Raw genomic sequence first — 20754 nt, 5'->3', positions numbered from 1 at the left:
GGGAGCAGGGCGTGATTCATTTTGCAGTCCTGCCCGGCACACCTCGCTGCGTGCAAACACAGTGTGGTGGTGGTGGCAAGAGTGGGTACTTTTGAGTCAGAGAACCCAGGGCTCAAATCTCGGTTTGGTCCCTCCCTAGCTGGGTGGCCTTGGACAAGTCAGTCATCCTCAGAGCCTTCACTTCCTTCATCTGTACAATTGGGCCCCTCAGGCCTTGCTCGTCAGGTTTGCATGCTTCCCGGCAGGTGTCAAACTCATGAGTTTTCAAGTCCTTAATCTCTGTACCTAGGCCTCAGTTTCCCACTTATCCCAGAATGGAGGTTGGACAAATTGGTGTATCAGGTCCCATCCAGCCCTAATGCGCAGAAACAAGCTTCGGTTATCATCTGTGTTTTCTTCCCGGGTTCAGTGAGTCAGTCACCAGCAAGAACTTGATTGGGTGGGTGCTCTCTTAGGTGCTGGGGAATGGGGAAGGAGGGTGTCGCTGGAGCCACAGGATGGAAGGCCCTGAGGCCCTGGCCCTTAGAAACAAGGCTGCCAGCCTGCTGTCTCCCACAGAGCCCAGGACAGCCCCTGAACATGCCCAGGTGCCACTGCTAGAGACTCCATTGGCAGAGTAAGACTGGAGGGGGATCTGGGGCTAGGGCTCGGGAGCCTGGCTACAGCAGCTGGGAGCAGAGAAGCCCCACTGGCTCAAGCCCATGTGTTTCTCTTCCTCAGGAAGCACAAAGAAAGACTTAAAGGATTTAGACCTCAGGGGGAAAAAAGAGAAGAGAATTAGAACCCAAATCCACATCTGGCCTGACAGTATGTCTAACCCTAAGCTCTCTGCACACCGAAGGGTGGGGGGCTGGGGTTGGGGGGAGCGGGGAAAGCAGCTGGTTTCTCCCTGCGAGCTGCCTTTGTGGTGACATCACTGACAACAGAGGCATCCACGTGGGGCAGGACTGACCACCCCCATCTGGATCCGCCCAGAATGAGGAAGGAGAGAGGATGGGGCTTCTGAAGGAAGCCACAGTTCCTGCTTGGACTCAGTGGGGAACCGCTCAGGGCTTCATTCTCCAAAGCTACAAAACAGGACCGGTCCTGCTCCCTTGTATGCAGAGTGATCCTGTGATTAAGGCTGTCTGCAGAGAAAGGTGTGAGGCAGACACACGTGCCACCCCTTGGAGTGGATGCTCTCTGCACGTTGATATTCCCAGCGTTAGCGTCACTGAGCCTGCTCCCGGGGGGCCAAAGGCAGACAGTCCCTCCATGGTCCCTCCAGCGATTCAGAGGCATTTCTGACCCAGACCGGCAGAATCAGCATTGGCGGGGCCCTCACATCTTGCCCTACAGGGGAAGGGACTGGTCAGGGTCACCAATGAACGGAAGTAGTGACGGGAATTGCCCTTGGTTCTCCTGCCTCCCAGTCGGGCATGGAACATTTTCCCCTCCCCTCATTGCCTCCTGAAAAGCACACGGGAACGGAGTCCTCAGAAATAAAGAAATAAAGGAGAACTGGGCCTTTGCACTGGGGAAGGGGGGGGGTGCGGGTCTCAGTCCTCAAGCTTACAGCGTCTATCCCTACCTCAGCCTGGATCTATACTCCAACCCCTAGAGCCTCAGAACCACCCGGACTGGGGTTGCCAGAGAAAATACAGGACACCCAGTTAACTTCGTGTTTGAGATAAACAATGAATATTTTTTTTAAGTATATGTCCCAAATATTGCATGGGACACACTTGTACTAAATTGTTTTTTAAAAGTGTTGTGTCTCCGAAACTGAGATTGTAATCGGATGTCCTGTATTTTTATTTGTAAAATTTGACAACCCTACTGCTGTCAAGCCACCTTAAGGAATAGGAGGAGATGGCTGCTTTAGGGTAGGGACTTCCCTCTTTCTAATCCCCAGGCCTCAGCTGATCAGCTGGAACAGCTCACTGGCTGAGATAACACTAATTGGGCTGCTCACTGATTGGCATCACCCTCTCCCTTCGTCCTCCTGGGCCTGGTGCTGCCCTAGTGAGCTGAGCCTGGTAATGGACAGGAACTCCTTCATGTGGAACAGCACGGGCCCATGGGCACTCAGTGGGCCCTTAGCCGACACCTCAGCTGACCCACCTCACCGTGAGGTCTTTGGCGTTGGGGGACTCTGAAGGGAGGCCCTGCCTCTCAGGTTGGCCTCCATGGGGAGGTCTAAAGAGGGCTTGGGTGGCCACCCTCCAATCCTTCACTGATGAATTTGGAAAGTATGGGGTGGGCATGGAGGCTGGGGGGTGGGCAGACTGCAGAGGCAGGCAAGAGACAGGGTGCAAAGTCTCAATCCTCTGCTTGGAGACCAAGGAAACTGGGCAAGAAGATTCTAGTATGTGAGGGAAACAGAAGAAGGCTGAGCCCAGGACCTGAAGAAAAACTCAAGGCTACATTCCCCAAAGCGAACACTTACTGTAAGACGTTCTGTGGAAAAAGTCCTTTGAGATCAGTTTCTTTGGGAGACACAATAGACTGACACGCAGAAACACACACAGCTGCAGCGATTTGCTTGTATGGCAGCTTCGTGAAGGTTCTGAGAACTCCTGCAGTAAAACAAGCAAACAAACGTAAAACTACTTACATTGGCTTAACTTGGCATTTTCCATATTTATTTGACATCGAATTTTCTTTTATCATAATGTCTCTGACCCTTCCTTGGCACTCATGCTTTCTGGGACACATTCACATACAAGACATTCTGTGGGCCGTGCCTCTGTTAGGACAGTGGCCACCTCAGAGGAGCCAGGTTCTCTGGGTCCTGGAGGCCGAACCTGCTGGATCCCATCATCCTGCCCCAGTGCCCAGGTCCCAGCTCAGCCCTGTGCCCCTTCCCAGCCTTCACTTCACAAGAACATTTTTTCTCATGCTCTGTTTGTACTCATGACAATTCGTGTCTATGTTCACATGTTCATATGTGTACCTATGCATAGCTTCATGTGGAGACGAGACACCAATGGCATGCTTATGAGTGTGGGCTAATCCTGGGAGCCCAAGAATGTCAAAGTTGTGGGGCGGGGGGTGGGGCGGGGGGAAGAGAGAGAGGGAGAGGTTTTGATAGATTTTCTTTCCTGGTCCCCACCTTGGGTAACTCTAAATTCTCCCACCATTCCAGCCACCAAAAAAAAACATTCTAGAAGTCAGCTAGTGACAAAGTCCATGCTAGTCACACCATCTGCCAAGCTTATGGGCTGGTGCCCGTAGGATTATGGAGAAAAGTCTCCAGAGTGTATAGCCCATACCCACGAAGGAAAGCATAGCAGAGAGGAGCAGAGGCTGAAATGTGGGCCCCACTATTTGGGAGGATTCTAGACCTGGCAGCCAAGCCTCAAGTGTTAGTTCCATGAGGGCAGGGACTGTATGTGTCTTATGTCTGTGTTCCTAGTGCCTAACACAAGGCCCACCATGTAATCTGTGTGCGTGTGTGTGTGTGTGTGTGTGCATAAGCATGTGCACGCATACTCATGTAAGTGCACACAGGTAACAAATGTTTATTGAGCATGCACTGTATGCCAGGCATTGTCCTAAGAACTTTACATGTAATAACTTATTGAATCCTCACAACCACCCTCTGAGGTAAGTAGTATAATTATACCCATTTTACAGATGTCTACACTGAGGTACCAGGGAGTGAGTAACTCACCCCGGGTCACACAGCCAGGGTTCGACCCAGCCGGTCTGACTCCAGAGCTCACTCTCTAAACCACTATTCCATACTTGGTGGTTCGATGAATAGTTGTTGGATGAATGTATGAAGGCACGCACGAATGAATGACTGAAAGAAGTATCCAGTAATGGTGGCCCACAGCCTTTGGCCAGCTTGATGTCCTGCCAGAAGCAATGTAACACAGGGAGCCTGCCCTGCCCGCCACCCACACCAATGTCACCTCTGTCCTCCCTCCTTCCTTCCACCCAGGCTTTTGCCATATTTTCCTGCCCCCCTCCTCCCCCACTACTCTTCCCTGGCTCCTCCCCAGCCCATCAGCTCCTTGGGTCACCCGCTTGCCAAAGTCCCTGTCCTCTGCCTTGCGTGTGTGTCTGCTTGCATGTGCACCACAAAATCCACAAGTTGTAAAACAAAGCAGGGAGCTGCCTCGCTCACGCGCTGCGCTGCGCCTTTGATGTCTCCTTCCTGGCAGCTGCGGGACACTGAGCCACCCCCCGCAGGCTTCGGTCCCAGAGGGCGGGTGCCAGTTGAGAAATTCCACATGCAAAAGGCCCGGGCCAACAGGAACATAGGTCGGTGGAAACCCAGCACGCAGAAAACCTGGTAGGGAGGGCCGGCCTGCGGGATGGACCTGGGGGTCTCTCACTCAGCAGCCTCGCATCTAGGGGGGGGTCAGCTGCTGACATGATTCATAAATAATAACACCCACCCCTCACATTAGTATAGCAATTGAGGGCTGACCAAGTACTTTTGCACCCATTTGCCTAATCAGTCTGCGCTATGGCATAGTTGGTAAAAGCTTTGGGGTCATGATGCCTGCGTTTGAATCCTGCTCCTGCTGCTGGGACAGAGGGAAATTCACTCATACCCTCAGAAGCTCAGTGTCTGCATCTTTAAAAGGAGGGTAAGAATAACAATGCCTGGGGGGTACCTGGAGGTCTCAATCTGTTAGTTAAGCAGGAGCTTTTGTATCAGATCTTGATCGCAGGGTCCTGGGATCAGTGTGAGTAGGGCTCCCTGCTCGGGGAGCCCGCTTCTCCCTCTCCCTGCCCCCCACTTGTGCGCGTGCGCGCGCTCTCTCTCTCTCTGTCAAATAAATAAATAAATAAAATCTTAAAAAAAAAAAAGAATAATGATGCCTGGCTCATATTGTTGCTGTGGGAGTAAATGAGCCAGTCCGTGTATCACACTTAGAGTGGTGGCTGCCGTGCAGACATATACCATTTATTGAATTTGTACTGTGTGCTAGATATCATGCTAAGTTCTTTTATTCATGCAGCCTTTTCAACAAATTCCATGAAGTAGAAGAGGAAGCCAAAGCTTATGAAGGAGAAATGACCTGCCCGGAGTCATAGAAGAAGCAGTCAAGTTGGGATTCGAACCCAGGTATGTCTGTCACCACAGCCCCTCCCTGCTCCTTGGAAAAACTGAAATTCAAAATATGGTGTGTGTCTGTGTTTGGGACCAGGCTAGTTCTGCACCAGACCTTTTCAGAACTTGTGCAGTGTTGCCTTTGTCTCCCGGGTGCGACAGACCCAGGCAGCTCCCATCTCCTCAAGCTCCCTGAGCTCGAGCCTTCCTATCTTTTGCTGTCCTGCCTGAATGGCACGGGGTGGGGGGGTTGTTCTTCAAGGACAAGGCGGGGGGGGGGGGAGTTTGAAGCTGGGCTCTGAGCAGAGGGACCGTGTCCCATGTGTCCCTGGAATACAAGTGCCCAGGCCAGCGGGAGACAGGCACACTTGCCTGCCTGCAGATACTGGTTATGCCTGGTCCGTGTCACCACTGACCAGGTCTCCTTTGTGCCATGGGTGCTTTTCCCATGACATGTGTTGGCACCCGATCCCCAGGAGGTGGGCCTCTACTCTCCATTCCGGGCTGAAGTACCAGGTGCCCTTGACGCATATCACAGAGGCTGGGGAAGCTGGTCTTAAAGGGGAAGGCTATGGAAACCAGGGAAAAGGAAGAAGCAAAGGGGGCTCCCTGGCCCCTAACCCTTGTTCCCATGGCCCCGGCTCCTCCTCCTCCCTGCACCTCTCAGCATGCGCCAGCCCTACCCAGAGCCGGCCATCTGAGCTAAGCGCCATTGTCCCCACCAAAAGCCTGGAGAACAGGAGTCCCTGTGCTGCTGCTCCCTGAGGTCCTTCCACATGCTGGGCCACAATTGATTTTCAGCCTTCTGGCAGGAGACCTTCTCAAAGGAGCAGGAAACACCGAGTGAGCCCTAAGTCGGCACTGGGGGGGGGGCGGACACAGGGGCTTTGGTTTCCCTGATTTAATCCTCATGGCTCCGCAAGGCAGGTATTCTTATCAACACGTTACGGACGAAACTGCTGAGGTTCAGAGAGGCAAGGGACTCGCCGAGGGTCCTGCGGACAATAAGTGGTGTCTCCAGTGTGGGACTCCGGACTGGCTCGCAAGCACATGGGCACATCCACGGCGTACTGGTTCCTGGTGGGATGGGGAACCCGGCCAACTTCAGCTCTGCAGGGCTTGAGGAATGAGGCACGGCGGACTCTAGGATTTGTATGGGAGGTGAGGTTTTATTCCCCTACGTGTGCACTTAAAAAAAAAAAAAGATGACTCATTTCCATGAAAGTGTTTAGGAAACGTATTCCCTGTCTTCCCGGCCTCCTTCGACAGAGCATAATCGAGCTCTTTCTAAAGCTTTGGGGACATCATCATTAAGTCCCCATCATTATTAGCCCTGGACCATCGTGATCTCCTCAGGCCTGTTTCCCCTGCACGAAATAGCCCCAGTTTGTTTGCGATCTTTGAGAGCTCTAGTACCTGGTTGGGGTTGTTTTGTATTTTACTAGTTTTGCTGCCTACTCCCCTGCTGTCAGGCCGTCAGCTCTCACTTCTTGACACTTTTAGTGTGCCTGCTTCCAGCAGCCCCTCTGCCCTCCTTTTGATTTACTGCTTCTAATTTGCTGTGGGCTTGGGAACCAGATAACCGAGCTTGTTCAAGTAAACAGGAGGGGAAGCGCTACAGAGGGCCCTCCTGCGGGCAGCCGGCCTGCGCTTTAGCCTGGACAGCCAAGGGCCCAAGGAGCAGGCCCCAGTGCTCTGTCCTAAAGCCCATGGCCCCCACATCCGTACTGTCGGGGCCTCTTCATCTTGACTTGTAACAGAGGTGACCTCCAGACAGGGGTGAGTCTGAGTCCAGCCCTTCCTTAGCCCTAAACGGACCGGTCTCCCTGACGCTGTCCCTGGCCACACCATTGCGGAGTCATGCCAAGCGGCGGAGTTAGGGGATGGAGGGCCGCCCTTGCCTAGAGGGAGAGGAATGGGCAGGGGGGCCTCTAGAGATCTCCGGGCGTTCCTCCTTTTCCCGCCCAGTCTCCAGAGGCCCTGCAGAGAATTCGGGGCTAGGGAGGTTCCCTCTCTCCTCCTCGGCCCCAGTGCTGCCAGGAGGGCAGGAGGACTCATTGCGACGTTCATCGCAGCCTGGAGGCCCATTGGAGGCCTCCGAGCCTGGGTCGGGTGGGCCCATCTCTGCCTACACCCAGGCCTAGTCCCTCCTGCTCTTACGGTTGTCCCCCCAACCCCCCAACTCTGGCAGGAAATGGGCTGAGCTGAGCCGGCCTGGCTGGCCACCTCGCAGTGCAAGGGCCCCGCTTCTCCCCAGGCCTGGGGGAGGGAGGCGCCACTGAGGGGGAAGCGCTGAGGCAGATTTAGGGCTTGGGTGGAGTTTGAAGCCCCCAAAAGCCATTTTTCAACCTGAAAACTGAACCAAGCTGGTCTGGAATTGTGGCTGGAGGATAAATGTGGACCCCATGGTGTCATTTTATGGTCAATTTTCAGAGTGTAACTGCACTTTAAGCACTAACGCTGAGTAGCAGGAAAAAACTTCTTAACCGTAAGATCTATTAAGAGCACAGAGCTGGCTCCCAGGGGCGAGGTGGGAATGCATAGACGTGATGCATTGGAAACAGGTCTAGCCCAGGCGCTAGGGAATAGCCCAGCCCAAGCTGGGCTGCTGGGGGGGTGGGCAGGACTGGAAGGGTGAGAGGGTGCCTCCAGCTCCTCAGGCCCTGACAGTGGTGGCTGTGGAGGCCTCTAGTCTCCTTTCCCAGGGGCCTGAGGTCTGAACCCCACCCTCTCCGGGGTTGGGCACTCCAAACAGGACCGGGGAAAGGAGCCCCTGGTGTAGCAGCCAGCCTGGAGGGCCAGGGCAAGGCGGGAGGGCCAGGGCTGCTGAGCCGGGCAGGACTGATCCCTCTGTCTCCCTGGTTGTCTTGTTCCATGTCAATCTCCAGCCTAAGCGAGCTTTTCAACTAGACACGGCCAGCCCCCAGGGAAATGGGATGAGAGGCCAGGGAAGGTCTAGGTTATTTGGGGTTAAATACCTACAGGGGAAAGCGGAGTCTGGAGAGGCCGGGGGGGGGGGGGAAGGGTACAGAGAGGAGGCCAGGAGGGCAGATGGCAGACGGAAGGGGAAGCTGGGGACAAAGTGATTGAGGAGGTTCCTTCCAGCTGGAAAAATCTCTGGCTCCAAGGGATGCGGGAGCGAGGAGGAAAACTGAGTGCTAGAGAGGACCTCCAACCAACCGGAGGCGAGTCTCCCCATCTTAGGTCTCAGGACCGTGGTCTGCCTGTTGAAACACCTGCCAAGAGCCCATCTTTGGCAAAGATGCAGGGCTCGGGCTGGCGAGCATGGGCACCGGAGATCACCCATCAGGGGAAGGACAAAAAGCGAGGCTCAGGCCTGGCAGTGAAGATATCTCAGCTGAGCCAAGATTTGCTGTGTGATCTTAGGCAAGTCTCTTTCCCTCTCTGTGCTGAAATGCACTCTTATAGCCCGGAGTGTGACAGGAGGGCCAGCACTGGCATTTGAACCTGATCAGTTCCTTTACCCTCAGAGGATAGGTTTCTTGCCAGGTAGGACATTCCAGGATTTCTTGGTCTGGTGTGCTCTGGGACAGGATTTCCTGGCGGTTAAAAATAGAAATACAGAGAAAGAAACACACACACACACACACACACACACTCACTCACTCACTCACTAGGTGCCAGGGAATATTGTAAGAGCTTTTTACAAATAGTAACTCACTTAATTTTCACAACAGCTCTACAAGGTGAGTACTAATGTTTCCATTTTACAGATGAGGAAACTGAGGCACAGAGAGATGAACAGACAGACTCAAGCACCAAACCGGCTCTAAAATGAAAGACACTTGCTCAGCCTCCTTTCTGGTTCCTTTCTCTAGATGGGTGACCCCGCCTCCCTCACCCCCTTTTGGGGCTTCGGGGCTTCGTTCTCTCTCATGGCTTTCACACACCAGGCTGGGGCTGAGTGAGGGCTCCCCTGCCGGAGCCAGCTGGCCTCCTTGAGGTGCCCTTCACCTCCCTGTACTCCCTCCATTCCCTCCCCTCCTCTCTCAGGGAGCTGAGCCAGGCTCAGGTTTCTCCATTTCCAGGCTAAGCCTCCTGCCTTGGGCTGGGCTCACTGAGGAGATCTTGCTGACCTTGCACTTTCCATCCACCCTGGGGCTCTGGGCTCTGAATGGACATATGAAGAGTACCGCATGGACTGACGAAAGGCTGGCCTCTTGCCCTTGGCCCCTTGTTCGAGAGAAAGCACCCCCAGTGCCACTGAGCAGGTCTGACTAGGCCCCCACGGGTCTCTCTGAGCAGATCTGGGGCAGAAGCATTGCTGAGGGCGCTTGGAAGAATCAAGGCTGAGGGCTAGGCAAAGTGTCCTTCTGGTCCTACATGAAAACTGCCTCTCAGAATCATAATGCAGTACTAACTCTGCCTAGCATCGGCCTCACTTCCTCTTCAAGCTCTGTCTTTAGGAATCATAACATTGCATTGTGTTACAGCTGGAGAGGCGCTTGGAAATCACCAGGACCAAGACCTTTTGGTTCTAGATGGGAAGCCTGAAGCCCAGAGAGAGCAAGGATGTACTCAAAGTTGCACAGCAAGACGGCCAGGGAAGCAAAGTGTAACCTACGGTTCCTGAATCTTCCAGGTGACTGCCTTTTCCAGCTCAGCTCCCTGCCAGGCCTCTGGGGTCAGCTGTGTGCTACCCTCTTTGGGGTGGCTCTGCTTGGGTCCCCACCCCTCACCATGCACCAGATGCCCTCATACACACATGCACCCTGCCCTAGAGAGGCAGGCACTTGGGAGTGAAGTGGGAGGCACCCAGAAGCCCAGACGAAAGGCAGAGACCAGGCTGGCAGAGACTAAAACTGTGCCACTGGGCTGGGAGTGGGCATTTGGAGGCATGAGCCTGCCCTGCTTTTTTCCTGCCTTTGGGTCTCATGCCTACCCTACCCCGTGTGAGCTCCCCTTGAAAAAAAATACAGATTGAGGGGAAACCTCCAGGCTCACTGTTTTGGTCTCTGCCGATGCTTGAAGGTCTTGGAGGTCTCCAGCAAAGTCACTGACTCAGCCCCTGGGTTCTCCATCACACCTATCTCCTTTAGGAGCCCGGAGTCCAATCTGGTGCCCCCTCCCATCTGATTTTCCAGACCGCCAGGGCTACCCCGGCTAGCTGAGCACTGTGGCCACAAGGGGGCACTAGCGCTCCATGGCTACGGTGGGCTCCGAGGCACGCTTCCTCCGGGCTTGGGGTGGGGGCAGCAGGAGTTTGTGTTGGGCTCCCCCACTCCTGGCACCCTCCCATTTCCTCTTGGAAGTCTCCCTAATCCTCTTATGCTGAAGGTCACATCCCCGGGACCAGCGACGAGGTGTTTCATTTCAATTGGCCCCCACTGTCCCTGGGGGAGCTCCATGAAACGTGGGGAGGGAAGACCCCTTGGCCACAGCCCTCTTCTCTGCCCCTCTGCAGGCCCAGTTTCCTTGCTGCTCTCTTCGGCTTTCCTCTTTTTGGGGTGTCTCTCCTACCTGCTCACCCTCCATTCCTTCCCTGGCCTCACTTCTTGCTTCTCATAGCCCTTGCTCCAAATCTCCTCTTCTGGAGTCTGTCTTCTCCTTTCTTCCTTATCAACTTTCACTCCCTCCTTCTCCTCTCCCCTGGCCCTCTTCCTCTCTCTTCCCTTCTCCCCTGGCCTCCCCTCTCCCTTCTCCTCTTTCTCTCCCCTCCCTTCTGCCCTTGCTCCCCAGTGCCCTCAGGCTGGGCCAGTGGAGTGGGCCTTGGCCCCTGCCCTGGCCTTCACAGGCTGAGACAGGGAGTCAGGTAGGGGATGTCAGTCACCGCTGGAATCTGGGAGTGGAGGAGGCTCTGGGTCAGAAACTCTTTTCAGTTCACTTAGCAAATGCAGCCTCTGGGAGTGGGGCTGGGGGTGGGGGGTGGAGATTTAGAATCCAGAGACTGGGGCCTGGTCTCAGCTCTGGCCTTGACTGGCTGTGTGGCCTTTCCCATTTGCTCTCTGGGCTTTATTTTGCCCCCGAAGACAATGCGTGCTAGATCTCTGAGGACTGTCCCAGCTTGAGTTTTATTTTTATTTATTTTTTTAGCAGTGACTCTCAATCCCAGGGGGCCTTGAGCACTGTTTCTTCCAGATCCGCCTTCCCAGATTTGTCCTCATCATTCCCCTTTTAGAACGCTAGGGACCCTTGGTGTGACAGACAGTGTCTGTGTGCTGCACTGGGAGAAGGCTGCGGTTGGACGTGGGCCATAATGTCAGCGTGCTGAGGAATCTGTCTGGAGTATTTGCTCACTGACTTTGGGGGCCCCAGGTAGCTCTTGGGGCAGATAACTGGAGAAAGTCAGTGCTGGAATAAGCCTGGGGGGGGGAGGTAAGTCAAACATCAATGATGGACCCCACAGAGAACCCACTCCCCCCGATCTCTACCCCTGAGATACAAACCCAAGGCCCATGGCTTGCCTTCTATGTCTCAGCTTTCAGAAGAATACAACCCCTGCCTGTGTCATAAATAAAGAAGCCAAGGTCCAAAGAGGGGCAAAGACTTGCCCAGGTACATGCAGGAAGGTGGTAGCAAGCTGAGGCTGGACCCCAAGGCTCCCGCCTCCCAGACGTGGGCATTCAGGGGCTCTGAAGATGTGGGCAGGACCATGCATTGGGTAGCTGAAGTGAAGGGAGAGATGCGTGTCCTCACCCACACGCATGGCAAAGCTGGGGCCGGGGTTTGAGGCGGGAGTGGGTAGGGATGGTTGACTGCTCTCACCTCTTGTGATGCTCACACACTCATCCCAGGAGTAAGGCAGACATGGGGCCGCTGGCGGTCCCCACCACAGCTGGAGGGTAGCACCCCCACCTGACAGTGTGATTTATCACATTCTCCCTTTCTCCCCTCAGCCCCCAACCTTCTTGCAGACCCCAGAGAGGGCCCAGCCTGACTTAGAGGCGATTCACCTGTTTTTGATTTGAGACTCAGGTGGACTTTTCTTTCTTCTCATCAAAGAAGTGGTGAGGGGAAGGCAGGGCCCCATCCATCACCCCAGCCTCTCAGCAGCCTTGGGGAGGGGGAGTGGAGGGGGAAGGGAAAGGCCCAGGGATCTTGCAGTCTCCTTAATTCCCAGTGGGAGCCTCCCAGACAGCCAGGCAGGCCATCACTGGCCCAGATGTTCAGATGCTCGGGAGAGACCACCTAGAGGTTCCTCTGTCGGTACTCTGGATCTCTGGCGGTCCTGTGGTCAAGTTTACTTTTCCATCTCCTGCTTCCTGGGTGATGAGGGTGGTGTCTGGAAGGGGTTTGGGCCCCAAACAAAAGCAGAACAAAGATTTAGCACCCAGAAAGAGGGAGAGGGAGAGGGGAGAGACTTCACTTGGTTCTTACACCTACTCTGTGCCCAGCGCTGTTCAACCTGTGATCCATGCCATTTGACCCTCCCAGTGCTCTCCCATCCTCCAGAGAAGGAAACTAACGCTCAGAGAAGCAACGTGATAGATCCAAGGTCAAATCACAAGGGGGTCAGTAATGGGGGCCAGATTCCAGGTAAGGGCTGTTTGGCTCCACAGAGGAGGCAGAGGAGGGAGATGAGGTGTCTGGATGCTGGCCCAGCCACGAAAGAGATGAGGTGTAGCACCAGCGTCGACCTCACCCTCGGTACGTGTGTGCTTGCAGCTCAGGGCCACTGCTAACCCACATAGAGTCTTTGTGCAATTAGAAAAAGGCACCCCTTCTCCTGGGAGTGACCCAGTCCTGGGGCAGGGCACCTGGCCCCGTGCAAAGAGCAGGGCTGAGTTTCCGCCCCCACGGTTCGCCTCGGCCAGGCCCCCTTAAGCAGGGCTCAGGCACGCAGTCATCCAACCGTGGCTTTTCTTTAGAGTGGACTGAACAAATCTTGGTCTGAGAGGGGGAGTGAGGGGCCTGATAGGCTTGGCCACAGCATGCCATGATGTGCTATCCTCTTCCTCCTTCTCCCCCTTCCCCCTGAATGTTATCATCGCTGTCATCACTGCCATCTTCCCGGGCATCCTCATGATACTACAATTACCAATAACAGGGGCTCCATTGCAGCTCAATCTGTTTGGAATTCTTTCCCTGAAGCAACCCATTTTCTCCCTGCTGGACTCTTTCCTCCTCATTACACCCTTCTGGGTTTCCAGCTCACAGAAGCCCATTCCCTAGGGAAACGTGTGTGTGTGTGTGTGTGTGTGTGTGTGTGTGTGTGTGTGGCCTGGCCAGCCAGGCCATGGCCCCTGGGTGGCCTGGAGAGACCTGTAAGAGATAGGGGAGCAGGGACGCTGCATGGGCTCAGGTATGCTGGCTTAACTGCTGTGTGGCCTTGGGAAAGCTGTTCATCTCTCTGGATCCAACAGCCCATCTTCAATCTCAAAGGGCAGGGTGTAGGGTGGACAGTATCTGTGGTCATTTCCAGCCTGACCTCTTGGGGTGCTGGAATCTCGGAGTCCTAGTCCCCTCTGTGTACCAAGCACTGAGAATAAAGCACCCCGTGGGTCCCGCTCTGGGGCTTCCAGGCACGCTAGGGTGGGGGGGGGGGCATGGAAAGCAAGTCCTGACTTTGCTGCTTCCAAAGTATATGACCTGGGAAATATTACTTCACATCTCTGAGCTGCAGTTTCTGCAACTGAGCGATGAAGATGATTGTACCTCCAAGGAAAGGCCGCCGTCCGGAGTCACTAATATAATACACGGGACTGTGAGCTGTACAGCGATAGGCTTTTCTTCATTCATTCAACGAACGTTCCTTGAGTACGTCTTAAGGGAGGTAGGATAGTGTAGGAAGAGCATAGGCTCTGAAACCAGACTGCCTGGGTTCAAAACACGGTTCTGCCTTTTATTATCTGTGTGACTCTGGTCAAGTGACTTACCCTCTCTGTGCTCCAGTTACCCCATCTCTAAAATGAGGCACCTACTTTATAGAGCTGTTGGAGGAATTATGGGAGTTACTCTGTAAAGTATTTACCGCCTGGCACACTGTGGGGGCTCATTAAGCATCAGGACACCATTCTAAATCCTGGGGTGCAGCGGCCATAATATAGACAAGGTCCCCGCCTGCATGGAACAGTCAGTAAATGTCAGTTCCTTTCTCTCTTCCTATTGTTCTCCCCTGTGAGGGGGATAAAGAAGTGTCTTGGGCAGCGCAAGCTAAGAACCATCCTTTGCTTCTTCCCCTCCAAGAACCAGCCAGCAAATATTACACAAATATTCACACACGCAGTGAAGTTCCATTGAGAACTTCGTGCAGCTCTGTTAGATTCTGAGGCTGTAGAGATGAATATGACTCAGCAGCACTCATTCACTGCAAGTGCTCCGTCTATGAGAGAGGGAGGGAGGGAGGGAGAGTGCGCGGCGGTGGTGTTTCTGAGGGCCATGAGGGAAGGCTTTTTAGAGCAGGTAGTGTGTGTTCTGAGTTATGCTGAGAACATTCCAAGACAGAAGGGAGAGCGCGAGCAAGAGCATGGAGGTGCCGAGAGAATGACCGCTAGTCCAGTGTGGCTGGGGCATCAGTGGGTATGGGGGTTATGCTTCGTGCCTTCTAAAGCACTATTTATAAGACACGTCCCCTTAGCCGGGGGCTCTGCTTGGCGCTCTCCATGCTCTCCACGTGTCCTCTCACCACGGGGGCTGGGATACCTACCTGCATTTCATGCATGAGGAAACAGCCTCCGAGTGCTGAAGGGACATGCACAGGGCCACCCACCTAGCAAATGCAGAAGTGGGGTAGGCCCCCAAGTCTGTCCATGTCTCTCAACACTTCTCTGCTAGCTGTATACAGCAAATCAGCCTGATACCGATTTGCTCCAGCTAGCTCTGTGTGTGTTGGGGGGTGGAGCTGGGCAGGTGCTGAGGAGCGGGATGCTTGAGGGTCGAGGGCACACCGCAATAAGCCCATGCTTCCCTGGCCTGTTGCGGGGACACCTGGGCAGAAGGAAGTAGCAAGGCCTACTTTATCCTGCCTCTCCTCACCCGGGAACTCAGCATAAGGAAGGCTGAGCTTCTCTCACCAGCCACTCCCCCCTCACACACACCCCGCATGCGTGCGCGCGCGCGCGCGCGCACACACACACACACACACACACACACACACACACACACACGACCATCCTCCCCTGCTCCTAAAAATATCAAACCAGTGGAGCTGCAAGGGAAATGAATGTTTGGCAGCAGAGCAAGTGGCCTAGGAGTGGTGTCAGGCTCCGTAAATATTTACCCGCTGGATTAGAGCAGAAGTTGGAAACATTAGGCAGCTGAAAATGACTGTTTTAATAGCATGGCTGATAAATCCAAACTTGGGGGGTTTGTTTGGAAGTCTCAGCTTCTGGGAATCTCAGCACGTAAACTATGGGCCTGGGGTGGCCGGGACCAGAACAGAGGGGTGCGAGTGTGTGCTGGTGGGTGGGTCTGCCGGGAGGAGAGGGCAGCGAGGCCAGAGAAGGCCCTGCACCTTAGGCTACAGCCATCTGGAAGGTGCAGCATTAATTCATCTCCTCATTCGTTCATCTATTCATTAGACTCAGAGGAACGACAAGCAAACATTTATTGGATACCAACCATGTGCCAAGAGGGAGGGGAGGCTTGGCCTTTCAGTCCCACATTTAATATTTACTGTAACCCTGAGTGGTAGTAAGTACTATTTTCATCCTATAAAAGCTAAGGAAAAGCAAGTCTCAGAGTGGGAAGGTGCCTTGCGCAACGAAACCAACTGGGAAGAACCAGAATAGGGCTTTAGGCCCAGGTGTCTCTGACTCCAAAACCATGTTCTTTTTACCACGTGGGATGTGAAGTAGACATTCAGTACATTCCTAAGAAACCGAGGGGCTGGGAAATACAAAAATGAATCTGACATAGCTTCTCCCGCAGAGGGCTCCCGGTCTAGAAGGGATCTAAGATGTATATCCAGACTATTACAGTTCCAGGGAGAAAGTGGCTCGTGCCTTAAAAGAGGGACAGATAAAGTGCTGTTGGGGTTCTGAGGAAGTTTCTTTCAGCTTAGGGGGCAGAGAGGAGGGAAGTGTCATGGTGAGGAGGACCAGGACAGCTCCCATAGGAAGCTGGCAGTCAAGCTGGGCCCTCACTGGTGGGTAGGATTTGCATAACTGAAAGTAAGAAGAGTGGGTGTTCCAGGCAGTGGGAGCAGCATGAGTGAAGGCATGGAGGAGGAATATTGAGTTTGGTTGAACCAGAGGGTATATAAAGACAAGGAGTGGGAAATAAGTTCCAGAAGGTAGATGGGAGCCAGAGGGTGGAGGACTTTGTGCCACCAAACTATAACTCTTCGGAGGTGAAGGAAGCAACGGTCCCAGGTCTCAGACCACAGCTGGACTCTCCACTTTAACCTTCTGCCTTTAGGAAAAAGCAAAGAGAACAGTTCCCCTGTAACAATCTCCAGTTCAACTCATCCCCTGGTGAGGCAAAGGCCTTGAGCGTCACCCCACTCCGGTGCATGAGCAGTTTCATTCCCCTTCCATACAGCTTGCCTTGTGGCCTCTTCCAGCTTAAGCCAGCCGCCCATTCCATCCTGAGGCCAAGAGTCCGGCACCCCATGGCTAGGGGTGATGACTGGGTGGCCCTGAGAGGGCCACAAACTCAGTTGGTGACAGGAGAGTAAAGCTGGTTCAGGCATGTGGGCACTCCGGGATCTGAGGAGAAAGGAGCACCGTGGGAAGGGCGTGATGGGCAGCTGGGTCCCCTGAACATGGGGGTGGGGAAAGGGGACAGGGGCAGGTGGGGAGAAGAAAGCAGGGTTTTGGTGACTGATAGGTCTGGATACAAATCCTTCTTCCGATGTGTGACCTTGGGAAAGTCACTTTACTTTTCCGAACCTCGGTTTCTGTCACACGGAAACCACATTTGTTACCCAGGGGTAGTGACACCTACGTGGAGCCATTACGTGAGATTTCAATGAGATGATGCAGGGAAAGCACCCAGCATGCTGCTTGACACATTGGAAGCACTCAGCAAATGTCAACCACATCGTCACAAATAAGTGAACGCTTGGTGTGCCTCAACAAGGAAGGATTTGATATATAAAGGAAAACTTCCAGAGAGCAGAGTTAATTTCTGGAATGTCATCCCTTGAGGGCTTAGAATGGGGAGCTGCTGCCCCGCTAAGACAAGAAAAGGATCCCAAGAGCCTGCGGGTTTCCTCGTCCTGTCTAAACTGTCAATTTCACAATTCAGTGGGGGAAAAAAATCGATTTTAGGGTTGGGGAATTGGGGTGTCAGGACTTCTAATTTCTGCCACAGGGTCCCAAGTTCAGGCCCAGCCTGTGTTCTCACTCCATTCTTCCTCCTCTACCCTTTCCCAGGTCCTTCCTCGGGCTGTCCTGCCAAATGGGAATAAACAGGCCTGCACTACATTCTGTGGGGTGGGAGAGACTGAGGGAATGTCAACAAAGAGGAGGTGACAGGCAGGGCTGTGTGCAGGGAGCAGGGGGAGGGGGCCCCAGCCAGCCCAGGGAAAGGTGTGACTGAAATGGAAGAAGCTGTTCCTCTGGGCTCTGTCCTCCCCAGTCCCCAGCAAGAACGGGGGGGGGGGGGGGGGAAGCGGGCCCAGAGGGGCTTGAGGCCATCCCCAAATTTGGTAATTTGGCCTCTCCGTGCGGTTTTCCTGCTCCAGAAAATGTTAATTTATTACAATTTGAAAAATGATTGAACCAGGGCTGGGGACTCAGCAGCTGGTGCAAGGGAGAGAGAAATCTCTTTTTGTTCTGCAGGGAATTGGGCTGCAGCCCCCACCCCCACCCTGCTCCCTTGCTGGGCCATCCTTCTCCCAGAGTGTCGAATGTCGACAAGGCTCCTCCCAGGAGCGGCATGCCTTCCTCAGGGGCTGAACTGGCCGGCATTTATCAAAAGCCTGGAAGCTTCTGAGGGAAAGAGGTGTGCAGGGAGGTATGTAAGCCAGCCTGGCTGGGGGTGGGGCTCCGATGATTCTCAGCAGCCTCTGGGGTCACTGTGGGGGCTGCAGCTGAGTGCCTGAGCTAGGAAGGGAGATGTGGAGTGGGGCAGCTGTTTGTCAGCAGTGGGGAAGCCTCCTGTCCTCTTCCTGGGTCCTATCAAGCTATGTCCCACCTGCCTGGCTGTCCCCCTCACCTCTATTGTTCAGCCAGACAAAAGATGATTATGGAAAAACAGCGTGCACCCAGCAGGCAGGCTCAGCAAATCAACAACTTTTGAAATGTGCTGCTGCCGCCAGGCTGTGCCCTACTGGGCCCAGGACCCTGGTTCTCATTCCGTACCCAGCCAGCGGCATGGAGCACCATCTGCCGTGCCTCCTGGGGACAGTTCCATTTCCGGTCTCCAGGGGCATGGACTTGCATTCTGGGGTGCGTCTGCCCCACATAGGATTGCTCCAGCATGGCCGCCTCCTCCCAGCCATCATGGCCGTCCTCGCCACACCTGCTGCTCCCCACCTTCCTTTACTCCTTCACTCATTAGCAAGCTCTGTTGATGCCCACTATGTGCAGGCCACTGGGGGAGGTACTAGGACACCAAGGTGAGTGAGGCACAGGCCCTGCCCCAAAGGAGGTGGGTTCTAGAAGGGGAAACAGATATATACGGAGAGAAGAGGGAACAGTGCCTTCAGAGGGGTATGGACAACTCAGAGCACTACCTTCGTCACCTCTCACTCCCTGTTTTCATCTGCATCACCCTCCCATCTACCTCCTTCACCTTCACCTCCACCTCTCCCCACCACCACTTCTCCTGTCTCCCCTCCTCTTCCTCTTCCTATCTCCTTATACTTCACCCACCAGCATCAACCCCAACACCATAATCCTCATCATTGTCACACCCATCAGCACTATTTTCAATTCCTCATCCCTGCAAATCTACTCCCTGCCCTCTGGGAATTTATAGCCTGAAAACTGACAAGCCAACAGGGCACCGTTATTAAGACACAAAAATAAAACCCCTCACAAGAAAGTGTAGGAAAGTATTTACACCATAGTCTTCAGTTCAAACAACCTCTTGTGGGCTCATGGAATCTCTCACATCTGGTTGGAGCTTTGCAACAAGATTCACATTGGTTTCTGGCCTACAAAAATATACTTCATCCTGACTCTCTTCCCAGTGGGTCAGCATTAGCCCTTCTGGAGGCTGGGAGCCAGTAAGCCAAAGAAATCCAGCCTGGGGACTAAGGATGGTGTCTGTTTGCATTTCAGCTGGAACCTGCCAGCAGCTAACCAGTTTGGAATTCTCAGCATTCCTGCTGGGCCTGGGCTCAGCTCAGGTGCCACCCATCCTGGCCTGGTGCACAGGAGACAAGAGGGCTCAGGAGCTCCAGAGCTCCAGGCGAAGCTCCCCTTTGCTAAATCACAGTGCCTCACTGGGGTTTCCGGAGGAGAATGGCAGGTGTCCAGGAAAGTCAGGGTTAAGGTTGGAAGTTTTTCAGCACCAAGAAGGAGAGGCCGCTTCGGGGCCAGCCGTGGCTGCGCCATCAGGTGAGAACTGAACGAAGATTTTTAAGTACACACGCGGTCACCTCCACCTCTGTATGGTACTTTGCAGTTCATAAAGCACTGTGCCTCTCATCTCTCAGGAGCCTCGCTGGCCACCATTTGAGGTAGGGAGCATGGGCAAGGACTCCTAGTTTCCACTTTACAGATAAGCAAACTGAAGCCCAGAGAGGGCACAACAAGTGATTGTGGTGGAGTGTCAGGCTCCTCCCTGCAAGCCCAAGGCTGCCTTCCTTGGAGGCAGAAATTCCTAGACAAGTAAGGAGAGCCTTGACTGTGATGCTGCCCAGGACTTCCGTGTGCCACTAAAAAGGGTGAAAAGTGGGATGGCCTTGCTGGCCTCTCCCAAGTCTCCCAGTGTGTTGTGAAGAACATCTGCAGAACTCAGCCAGGCTCTCAGTTTGTTCTCTTCTTGTTAGGGAGGCGAGGGTGTGAGGAGAGGGTTCTCACTAAGCAAGTGGCTGAGGGCAGACCCTTCCGTCGCTGGCACCAGGATTCTCCCACGCCTAAGGCAGAGCCCTCCCCGCTGAAGAACCTCTCCTTGCCCCGGGCCGGGTGGGCCAGGCGCGTTCCTATTACCCCACCCTTCCTCTTTTGAGTCTCCAGGTCTGCTTGGGCTCTCCTGCTTGGATGCCTTCCCCGCTGCCCTGTGCCAGCTCGCTTCCTGTTACTCCTGTTGAACCTGAGAGTGCCCGCTCCATACCTGCCACAAGGAGCTAATGCTCCAACCCAGTGGTTTTCCAAGTAGGTTTACAGACAAGCAACATCAGCAGCCCCTGGGACCTTATTAGCCATGCAAACTCTAGGCTCAGCTCCACACCTTCTGAATCTGAGACACTGGGGTAGGACCTAGCAATCTGTGCTTTAACAAGCTCTGCTGGTAATTTTGCTGTATGCTAGAGTTTCAGATTCAGTAGTGTTAAGAGGGCAATGGACTTAGGCCAACTGGGATTCAAATGTGTAACCCAGGTCAGATCAGTACACCTCCTTAATTCTCAGTTTCCTCATTTGCAAAATGGGGATCACAATGCCTGTCTCCCTGAAAATCACGTTGATTTTGATTCAATATAAGGAAAGGAAGAGTTGGTGGACAATTAGAACTGAAGCTTCTGGTCCCAGAGTTACTCAAGGGTAGGCCAGGTGAGCACACTGTACAGTAAGTGTATGGTGCGTTTAGCTGGGAATCCTGTATGGACTGGGTTTCTGGCTGGAACTCAGAGTGTCCGCTGTATGTCCACTTCCTTGGGGACCCCTGCCAACTCTATCATGTGTCACACA

General features: G+C 54.0%; 1 long non-coding RNA gene across 4 annotated transcripts in view; it reads left to right on the top strand.

The window, feature by feature from the left end:
* The window catches only part of LOC113245617 (uncharacterized), a 242589-nt gene that overhangs the window by 202707 nt on the left and 19128 nt on the right, over positions 1-20754 (top strand). For 3 of the 4 annotated variants that reach the window (XR_008959208.1, XR_008959210.1, XR_006408266.2), the window contains exons 3-4: positions 4959-5065; positions 9505-9653. This is a non-coding gene — a long non-coding RNA (uncharacterized LOC113245617). Of the gene's footprint in view, positions 1-4369; positions 4584-4958; positions 5066-9504; positions 9654-20754 lie in introns of those variants that run through there. The other variant, XR_008959211.1, reaches the window with a different exon arrangement.

The sequence above is a fragment of the Ursus arctos genome, chromosome X (assembly GCF_023065955.2).
Source record: "Ursus arctos isolate Adak ecotype North America chromosome X, UrsArc2.0, whole genome shotgun sequence".
Taxonomy (NCBI): Eukaryota; Metazoa; Chordata; class Mammalia; order Carnivora; family Ursidae; genus Ursus; species Ursus arctos.
The sequence above is the reverse complement of the archived record's forward strand: the minus strand, read 5'-3'. Positions and strand labels throughout refer to the sequence as shown.